This window comes from Alosa pseudoharengus, unplaced genomic scaffold, assembly GCF_046254945.1.
Source record: "Alosa pseudoharengus isolate Yale_2024_CS ecotype anadromous, Long Island Sound unplaced genomic scaffold, YU_APseudo_1.1 YU_APseudo_1.1_scf_12, whole genome shotgun sequence".
NCBI lineage: Eukaryota > Metazoa > Chordata > Actinopteri > Clupeiformes > Clupeidae > Alosa > Alosa pseudoharengus.
This window is the reverse complement of record NW_027468587.1, coordinates 10791124-10799690: the sequence shown is the minus strand read 5'-3', so window position 1 is coordinate 10799690 and position 8567 is coordinate 10791124. Positions and strand designations below refer to the sequence as shown.

Genomic DNA, 8567 nt, shown 5'->3' with positions numbered 1-8567 from the left:
CGTAATAGGGGAAAGAAAGTGCCTTAAAATACAAAGGTTAGATGCTCAAAAATACAAGCTGGTACACGAGAGGACTCCCATTGCATAGCTGTTAGACTATTAGAGAATGGGCCAACTCCAGACTCTTCAGCAATGTGAGTTACTGACACATATGGTCATTCATTTCTGTCTATATGTTCCTCAAACATGGCGTTGAGGGATATTGAGACATATCAACAAACGTCAAGAATCCTGCCAACAGTAAATCCTGGGATGCTTCCAGTTTCAGTAACAGGAGTCTTTCTGTTGCCTCATTTAAAAAATAACAGAGAGTAGTGGCATCAGTGCTAGGAGGGGTAGTGTTGAATAACGTAGGACCCCCCCACTATTGACTGACAGCTCGGTGCTTACATTAGAGACTATGTAATCAGACTAAGTGAGGATCGTCAGCGGGACTAACGGTGAAACGGGATGATGTCACACGGGAGGAGCCGGTGGGAGATCTTGCTTTTGTGGAATGGTCTCTGCTCTTGCTCATCTTGCTTGTACCTGATGCAAAGAAATGAAACATAAACACTCTGTCTGTATACATATTAATACACTGTTATGATGAAATACTTTCAGTTTTGCATGTAAGACGTGGGTCCTTTGCTCACTGGAAGCGTATGCAGATCGGTGCCATTCATTCAAGATTTTTTCTGTTATAATAGGAGGTGGTGACAAAAACACACATAATACATCACTTAATAAGTCAAAGAAATATTTCAGACGGGACTGACCTCTTTGTATAGCATACAGAATATATATGCAAATGAATGTCAGATTTGTGTTTTACTATATCAAAATATTATGAATATGTGACTGAATGATTGATTTTTAGCAAAACATGAATTTAATTTTAGCATTTTCATTTCACATTAACGTAACAGATCTCACCATAAAAGAATCACCCTGTAAAATGCTGAAAGGCTGTATCTGTAACATTTCCCAAGTTAAAAATAAAGGCTGTAAATAATTATACTACTCCAAAGCAAAGCTTTGATCTGTTCAAATATGTGTTCTGAGTGGGTGGGCTGGAGGCAATGCCTAATTTTAGCCAAAAAACAGGACAAGAGTTCATCATTCTAAAGTAAAATCTACATGACAATAACAACAATGAATCTGTGAATTCTATGTAGGAAAGAAGTGATTCACACACATTCTGTAGTCTGTTTTTATAGCACTTTCCACAGACTGTGATCATACCTTCTTATAACTAGATAGGCATGTGGGTATATTTTCAGAGCGGACTCACCAAATCCATCAAAATGAGACTTTCCAGGTGCTGATGGACTCGTGGGAGTGGAGCAAGACCCCAGCTCATTGGTTGGAGTTTCCTGAAAGACAATATCAACAAAACAAACAAAAAAAGCATTAGAGAAAATGCTTATAAATATATGGTATTTGGCTGATAACATCACATTTACTGACTAAACGAGATATACATCCTGTTAAAAATAATTTAGATAGTGTACCTGATCAAAGAGGTAGACTGTGACATCATCAAAAAAGGACACGTTCCTTCCCCTGTCCCTGTTCTCTTTGTCTACCGGTTCTCGTGGCGACTTCAGTAAACTCCTCAGCCCCACTCTCTTATCAACATCGGTCTCCGTGACAACAATCACTCTCCTGGGCGTCTCATCGTCCTGCTCCTCCTCTTCCTCATCTTCATCAGGATCACCTCCTATTGGTAGCCCCCTCCTTCTCCCACTTCTGTCTCTGCTCTCCCCCACTTCCCAAAAGCCTACCTTAGGATTGGGGGACAGAGGGAGGGAGAGAGCAAGTGGAGGCAGGGGAAGGGAGAGACGAGCCAGTTTAGCTGAAAGAGAGGATGGTATGATGACGGAGCGAAAGACAGAGAAAACTGTGAGGTCTCACTGGAGGTACCAGGTGCAATGATCAGACATCAACAGCACTGTCCTAACAGCCAATATCAACAGTACAACTGTGGGCCCAGAGGAGGCTTAAAGGCATCCTATGTATTTTTTATTACCTTAATATAACAGCTTTGAAATCATTTTGATGATAAACAAACTTGTAATAGGGAGATTGGTGCGCCTTCCCTGCCGTATCCTACCCATATACCTGTATGTGGAGGACCAGCCTTGCAACTTCGCTGCATGGTGATGGGGACAAGGTTTACAGGTTGTGAAAACAGGCTGGCTGCGCTAGTAAACCTTTTTGAACAAAGAGCGTTTCGCACAAATATAAATATTGTGCTGCAACTTAGCCTAGGTACATTTAATCTGCAAATGTTGTAATTGTAGCAGAGTTATCTTGCAAACTTCCTTGAAATTACACGGACCTCAAGGTAAGGCAAGGCAAAGCAGGGCTAACGTCTTTGCCTCATAGTCATAACCAACGATTCTAGAGCGGAGCGCTCATAACCCTATGTGTTGTTTGAAAAGGATTCCAATTCACCCCCCTTTTAAATATGCACAACTTGTTGTTTTCACACAATTTGAATTCTATCTTTATGTGATAAAGGTAGGCTTATTGAATGTGATTCGGTATATGACCCGGTACCTACAAATGCGAAATAAGCATAAATATCTATGTGCTTTTTGAAAGAACATGGTAAAAGGATTTCAATTCAGCCTCCCCCCTCTTTAAATATGCACAACCACATTAAAGTAATGCTAACATTATGTAAAATGGTGACATTAAAGTTTTAAATTCATATTTTTCTTCATTAAGAATTGAAAAATTAATGATTAAGTTTTATTTTGAAGAATTATCGGCGGCCATATTGGATTTTTTGTTATTGTCGCTGGCTCCACGCAGCTAGTAAAAACACATGTAGAAAGCTTTTGAAATATTGGACTACTATATTTGCACTACTATATTTTCCCAAGGACAGCCTACCGGCATTTGGAGTTCTGTTTAATTTGTCTGAAAATGTTAACCATGAGGTCATTCCCTCTCATTAGTCAGATTACCACACAGCTGTCTCTAGATGTTAAGACCTTCTTTTTCTGACACTTGGAGTCGTCCTCATCATCAAATCTGGGACAGGAATGCCAAACATTCCTACTTCAATGGTATCAGAAAACCAACACTGCCAAGATTCCAGGATGCTTTGCTTTGCTTATTGCATCCTCTCACGGTACCTTTCATTGCCTGGTTTGCGGCCGGTGGGGAAGGAGTCATCTCGGGCTGCTCAAGAACAGTCAGTGGCTCCAATGGGGCCTCAGCAGCCTCCTTCTCCAGCAAAGACGCATCAACCGCCTCAGGCTTCTCTTTGCTGTGGGCATCAGAAAAAGGGCTTTTTTTTTAGATGAGACGGTCTAAATTTGATCATTACATTTATTTAAAAGCATTATGTGGTTCATGTATAGTATGTAGATTATCATGTACTTTCACCCAAAATGAAGGTACAGGTTGGAGGACTTTTATCTTTCCTCCAAGGAACTTCAGAGATGTTTACTTAAGTGGAATCAGATGTTCTAGTCCATAAAAACCTGCAACCACAAGCGGCCCCCATTTGGATTGCACAAGATTGCACACCCCTGAATTTAAACAACCAACCAGCCTAATACCTCTATAAATAGCCTATCCTTGTCAGACTGTTTTACCACTGGGACACAAAACTCAGCATATCCGTTAGGCCACACAAAGTCTGCCGCATGGTTATCACAGAAGCATTCGTATAGTTTATCATCGCTCTGACAGGGAGTTGATCAATCTTACCTCTTGGTGGTTTGTTTGTCTGCAGTGCTGTTGCTCTTCTCTTCCTGCTCCTTAACAGCGGTTTCACTCCACGGTCTTAGAACGACACTGTCGCTGACCGTGGCAGGGCCCCAAAGGACGTTGGTTTGAACGTTCTCACTGAGTGAGTACTGTAACCTCTCTTCACACACCTGAGAGAGACAGAAGAAACTTTCACAGATGACCATTCACATGTGTGCGTTCTGTTTGGTTTTGAATACTTGACTGCTTTAAAGGAGCGATGTGGAATACTGTTTGATGTGACCTGTCTTGAATGCAGCCACACAGCACTCTCCCATTGACTTACAAAGCAGTATATACATCACCACGCACTGTACAAAGTGGCATCGCAAGACAGCAGGCCTGGTGCCATCTGGACGACACAGAGTAGACTGTTACCTCAAATTTTGTTGCCGTTTCTAGGTTATTTGTGAATGTTCTGAACTAAAAAAAACTCCACATAACTCCTTTAAGGAGTACTGTCACAATTTTGAATTATATTATTATTAATGTTATATTGTGTTGTTCAAAAGTGTCATGCTATTTCTCTTGCCTGCATCATGAGGCCATTCTTTGTGGGCATCGTTGACAGTGACTGTTGACCCTTTGCTCCCTCACAAGCATGACTTGGTGAGTGGTTTGATGTAGTCTGAAGAGTCTTTCTGTTAATGTCAGGGGAAAGACGCTTTCCCCAGGAAGACTCAGGACTATAGTTCTGATTAGAGCCATCATATCTTCCCTGCTCCTCAGAATTGGCTCGTAAAGTGTCTGACAAACAGTCAACATCCTTTTTCATTTCTAGTCTTCCGGAATCTTCTTCTTCCGATGGCTTAGCTGCCTCAGAGTACCTCGTGTCCTCATTATTAATCTCACTCCTGCTCTTTAGTCTTTGCTCCGGGGTCTTTTTCAGAGACTCCAGCAGCTCCAGGTTCCCCAGGAAGAGATCTCCGAGGGAATCCTCATCTCCAGAGATGCGGCACAGCTGCTCCAGTCTCTCAAAATCCTCCAAGGGCTCCTCCTCCAGGTCCTTCCACTCAGAAATCAACAGTTCAGGGATGGCGCCACAGGAGCCAAGCGCAAGCTGTGGGTGGGTGGCCTTCTGGGAAAGGCTGGCGGTGTTGTTTAAGGAAGCTTCGCTGGCACTGTTTGGATCTTTGTGGTTGTGCTCTTCTCTCAGGTCTGTCGACTCCAGTCTTTGCACAGGAAGGACGCTGATGTTGGCCGAGATCCCTTTGCTAATGGTGTTGACAACTGGAGGTGCTTGGGGTGAGACACTGGCGGGAACCTCGCTGGTTGGAGAAACTGTATGTTCTTGTTCCCGTTTGGCACCAAGGCCTGCACTGGTGCTGTCCACGCTAAGCTCACTGTCAGAGCTCACTTTGATCTCTATGTGGTGCACAACATTGGGGAAATTCGTGGGGCTTTGGCACTTGTCGTGTTGCGAAAGAGATGGAGGTACAGAATGAATTATGTCCTCAGACACCAAATCAGACATTAAACATTGTGTGTTACTACTGTGCATCTTGCAAGGATCAGCAGTGTTGGTGAGGCTGGGGCATGAAGGAGAATCAGACCTGCTTTCTTCCCTGACATCTTCAAAGACGCCATCCCCTGTCTTCTTTCTTTTAGTTGGTGGGCAAGCATGGTCTTCTGCATCCTCTATGCAAGCACTGTGATTTTGAATCTCAACCAAAGATTCACTGTTATGACCAGAGTCAGGAATGTGGCTTCTGTTTGTATCGGCTTCAACACCTGCAGCACCGAAATCACTCTCACTGGAGTATGGCGTTTGAGGGCACAGCTCCTCACTCCCATCTACAGTGTCTGTTACATGATTTTCCTTACGTTTGTTAAAATTTTGATTCTCCTCTGCTTCACTATCTCCCAGAATGCTGTTGAATCCTGGGTACTTCTGGACTATAGTACAGCTATCCTCAGCACTGTCTGTATGTCTGATCTTCAATGAGCTGGGAAGGTCCAGACCGGGATTTTCTATGTTTTCAACTTCAATTTCCATAGCTTCTCCAGCTAAATCCACATGATTCCCCTGGTCTAGGTCTTCAATGTTCTCCTCTTCTTGCTGTATGTCTGCTTGCTGGAGAAGGTTGTGTGGCCCTTCAGAGACCGTAAAGTCTTGACTTATGGGTGTCTGCACTGAGAGTGATCTTCCCTCCACCTCAGCGTGGTCAGTATGCCCTTGTCTTTCGTCGTTAAAATCCTCCTCAAATTTCTGGCGTGCTGTGGGGTGAGGCTCGCTCTCTGCCAGCTCGTCGTTGGCTTCTGCGTCCCAGAATTCTCGACCCATGTCCAGGCCGTTCTTCTCTCCCCAGGCCTTTTTGCAAGAGCTCGAGAAAAACTCTGAGCCCAGCTCTGCCTCAGGCCTCCGAGTTTCTGCTGACGCCCACTGGTCGTTCTCTGCTGGCCAAAGGTGCAAATTGTCTTGCTGGAAGCGGTGGCAGTCTAGCTCTCCTTTAACAAAGCCTCCTGTTCCCTCATCCTCCTCAAGGGTATTCCAGAGCTCTTGTGTTTTAAGCTCCAGCTCTTTAGCTTCTCCGTTGCTGTTTACCTCAGATGTCCCTGCTGGGCCTGAGGGCTCGCTCTGAGTAACTGGAACATCTCTCTCACCTCGCGATACCTCTTTCATTGAAAAGCACAGCTCTCCAGCTGCCAGCTGTTTCTCACACTCCGACTTCGCCATGGCTTTCACTTCATTAACGTCCTCTGAGTAACTCAGATTCCTCAGACCAAGCTCATTAGCATCGTCATTCTGCATTTCGAATGTATGAATGTCCTCTGTTGTGGGTTCATCACCACTTCTGTCAGAGAAGAGGGAACTGCAGGCATGTTCTTTTGAATCACTCATGTGATCCTCACAATTCTCTTGCGCATTGTTACTGGGGTTGGAGTCATTTGTGTTAATATTGTAAAACCTTGACAGCCTAGACTCACTGCTGTCAGGATTCGTGCTTGTTGGCCCCAGTAACCCTTCTTGGCTTGATCCACTATTTAATTCCTTCAAAACTGAACCTGAAGTCACCTCATTCACATCTGGCTGAATTTCTCTGACTTCTTCATCCAACAGCTGTTGTAAATGACTCTCACTTTGAGGCTCAAACGGAGGGATTGTTTTCGACTGCACTGACAATGGGTTTGCCTCAGATGGGTCATAGCATGTGTTGTCTTTTGACTGAACGTTGGATATCTCCGCTTTGTCCATTTGTGAAAATGCCTCATAGCTTAGTTGGCTGTTGCAGCTGTATGGAAACCCTTTGAAAGGTTCATCATCCAAATTGGAGAACAACTTAGCAATAAACTCCTCATTAGCTTTACCTTGAGTGTCTTTCGATTCATTGATTGGCTCCTCTATCTCTTTGAGTCCATAATCATTACACTCAGAGGTGACTAAATCCTTCTCTATCATATTGTCCTTATTAAATACCATTTCTTCAGACCATCGGTCGTGTTTTTCCTCATCGGTTTCCATCTTGTCTTCCTCCCTGATGACTACAGCCTCATCGTGCATTGTTCCTTCATGTCCCCTTTCATCCTCGATCTCCATCTTCTCCTCGATCCCCACCAGTGTTCCCCTCTCTCCTCCTCGGCTGTTGCCTGGGCGGCCCAAGCCCAGTCCGTCTCCGACTCTTCTGGCTATTCCTTCTCCTGATTCCCAGTCGCTGTCGGAGAAGTAAGCCGAGTCCCTGTGAGGCGTCTCCGCACCCAAGGCTCTCCACCCACTGCCTAACCCACCCGCCATCATTAGGTCTCCAGCTGTTAGACAGTCTGTGGAGCTGGAGGCGGAGGTGAGGGTTGAGAAAGCAGAGTCGGTTGGCGTCTGCTGAGTGGATGTTAGTGGGGAGAAGCCGGAGTCGGTTGGGGTCTGCTGGGTGGATGTTAAGGGAGAGAAGCTGGAGTCTGTAGGTGTCTGTTGGGTGGAAGTCAACGAGATGAAAGTGGAATCAGTGTGTGTTTGCTGGTTAGCTGTGGTCTGGTGTGGAGAGGTTAGTGGCAAGAAACATGGATCTGCAGGTCTGATCTGTTGACTAGAGAGCTTCTGGTCACAGTCTGGTATCAAAGCCAAGGGCAGCCGGTTAGGTGACACAGAATTACTAGTGTGTACATCATCCCTTTCTTTCTGAGGAGAGACTGTGCTTAAATCATTTGCAGAATCTACGGGATACGGCTTGGCTGTAGAATATGATGGGTCACAGGTAGGTGAGCTGAGGTGATCTGATACACAATGCTTTGAATGCTCTACAGTGTTTTCAGTACTGGCTGCGATGTCTATTACTGTGGACGTGTTAATGGTTTGTGCATCTTCGTTTCCCTCTACTGCATCAAATTGCTCTAGTACTCTAGTGCTGTTGCCTGTCAGCATGATCTCTGGTGGAGAGCTGAGAGGGAATCTAGAACTAAACACATCATCAATATCTCTTACATCTTCTCCAGTCCTCTCACTTGAATCATGTGCACGTGTCTTCTCTTGATTCTCCTCTGGCGGCAGTACCTCACTGGCCTGTGTCGTGTTGGTCTCTGTGAAATTGTTCTGCGAAAATGAATCTTCTTTCGCACCAGGCAGACATTGGTCAGGAAAAAGACCATTTCTTGGCGAAACCCCAGATAATTCCAAGCTTCTGGGTTTGATGGCAGTTTCGTGGTTTGATGGAAAATGTGAACTGGTTGCATCTTTGCCAAATGCTCCTTCATTCCCTGACTCAGAAGGGAGGCAGGAAGAGCCAGGGCTGGTACTTTTCCTTTCCAGTTTGGCAGCATATTTTTCAGAACCTATTTGTAGTACTGGAATATCTGGTCGCATGGCGACTTTAATTTCGCTCCTTTTTGCA

At 44.7% G+C, this 8567-nt stretch overlaps 1 long non-coding RNA gene across 1 annotated transcript; it reads right to left on the bottom strand.

The window, feature by feature from the left end:
- Positions 1-1829, bottom strand: LOC143118329 (uncharacterized). The gene is made up of 3 exons (XR_012986111.1): positions 1494-1829; positions 1274-1355; positions 1-528 (listed from the first exon to the last, which is right to left on the bottom strand). It is a non-coding gene; the product is annotated as an uncharacterized LOC143118329 (long non-coding RNA).
- Positions 1830-8567: the final 6738 nt, after the last annotated feature.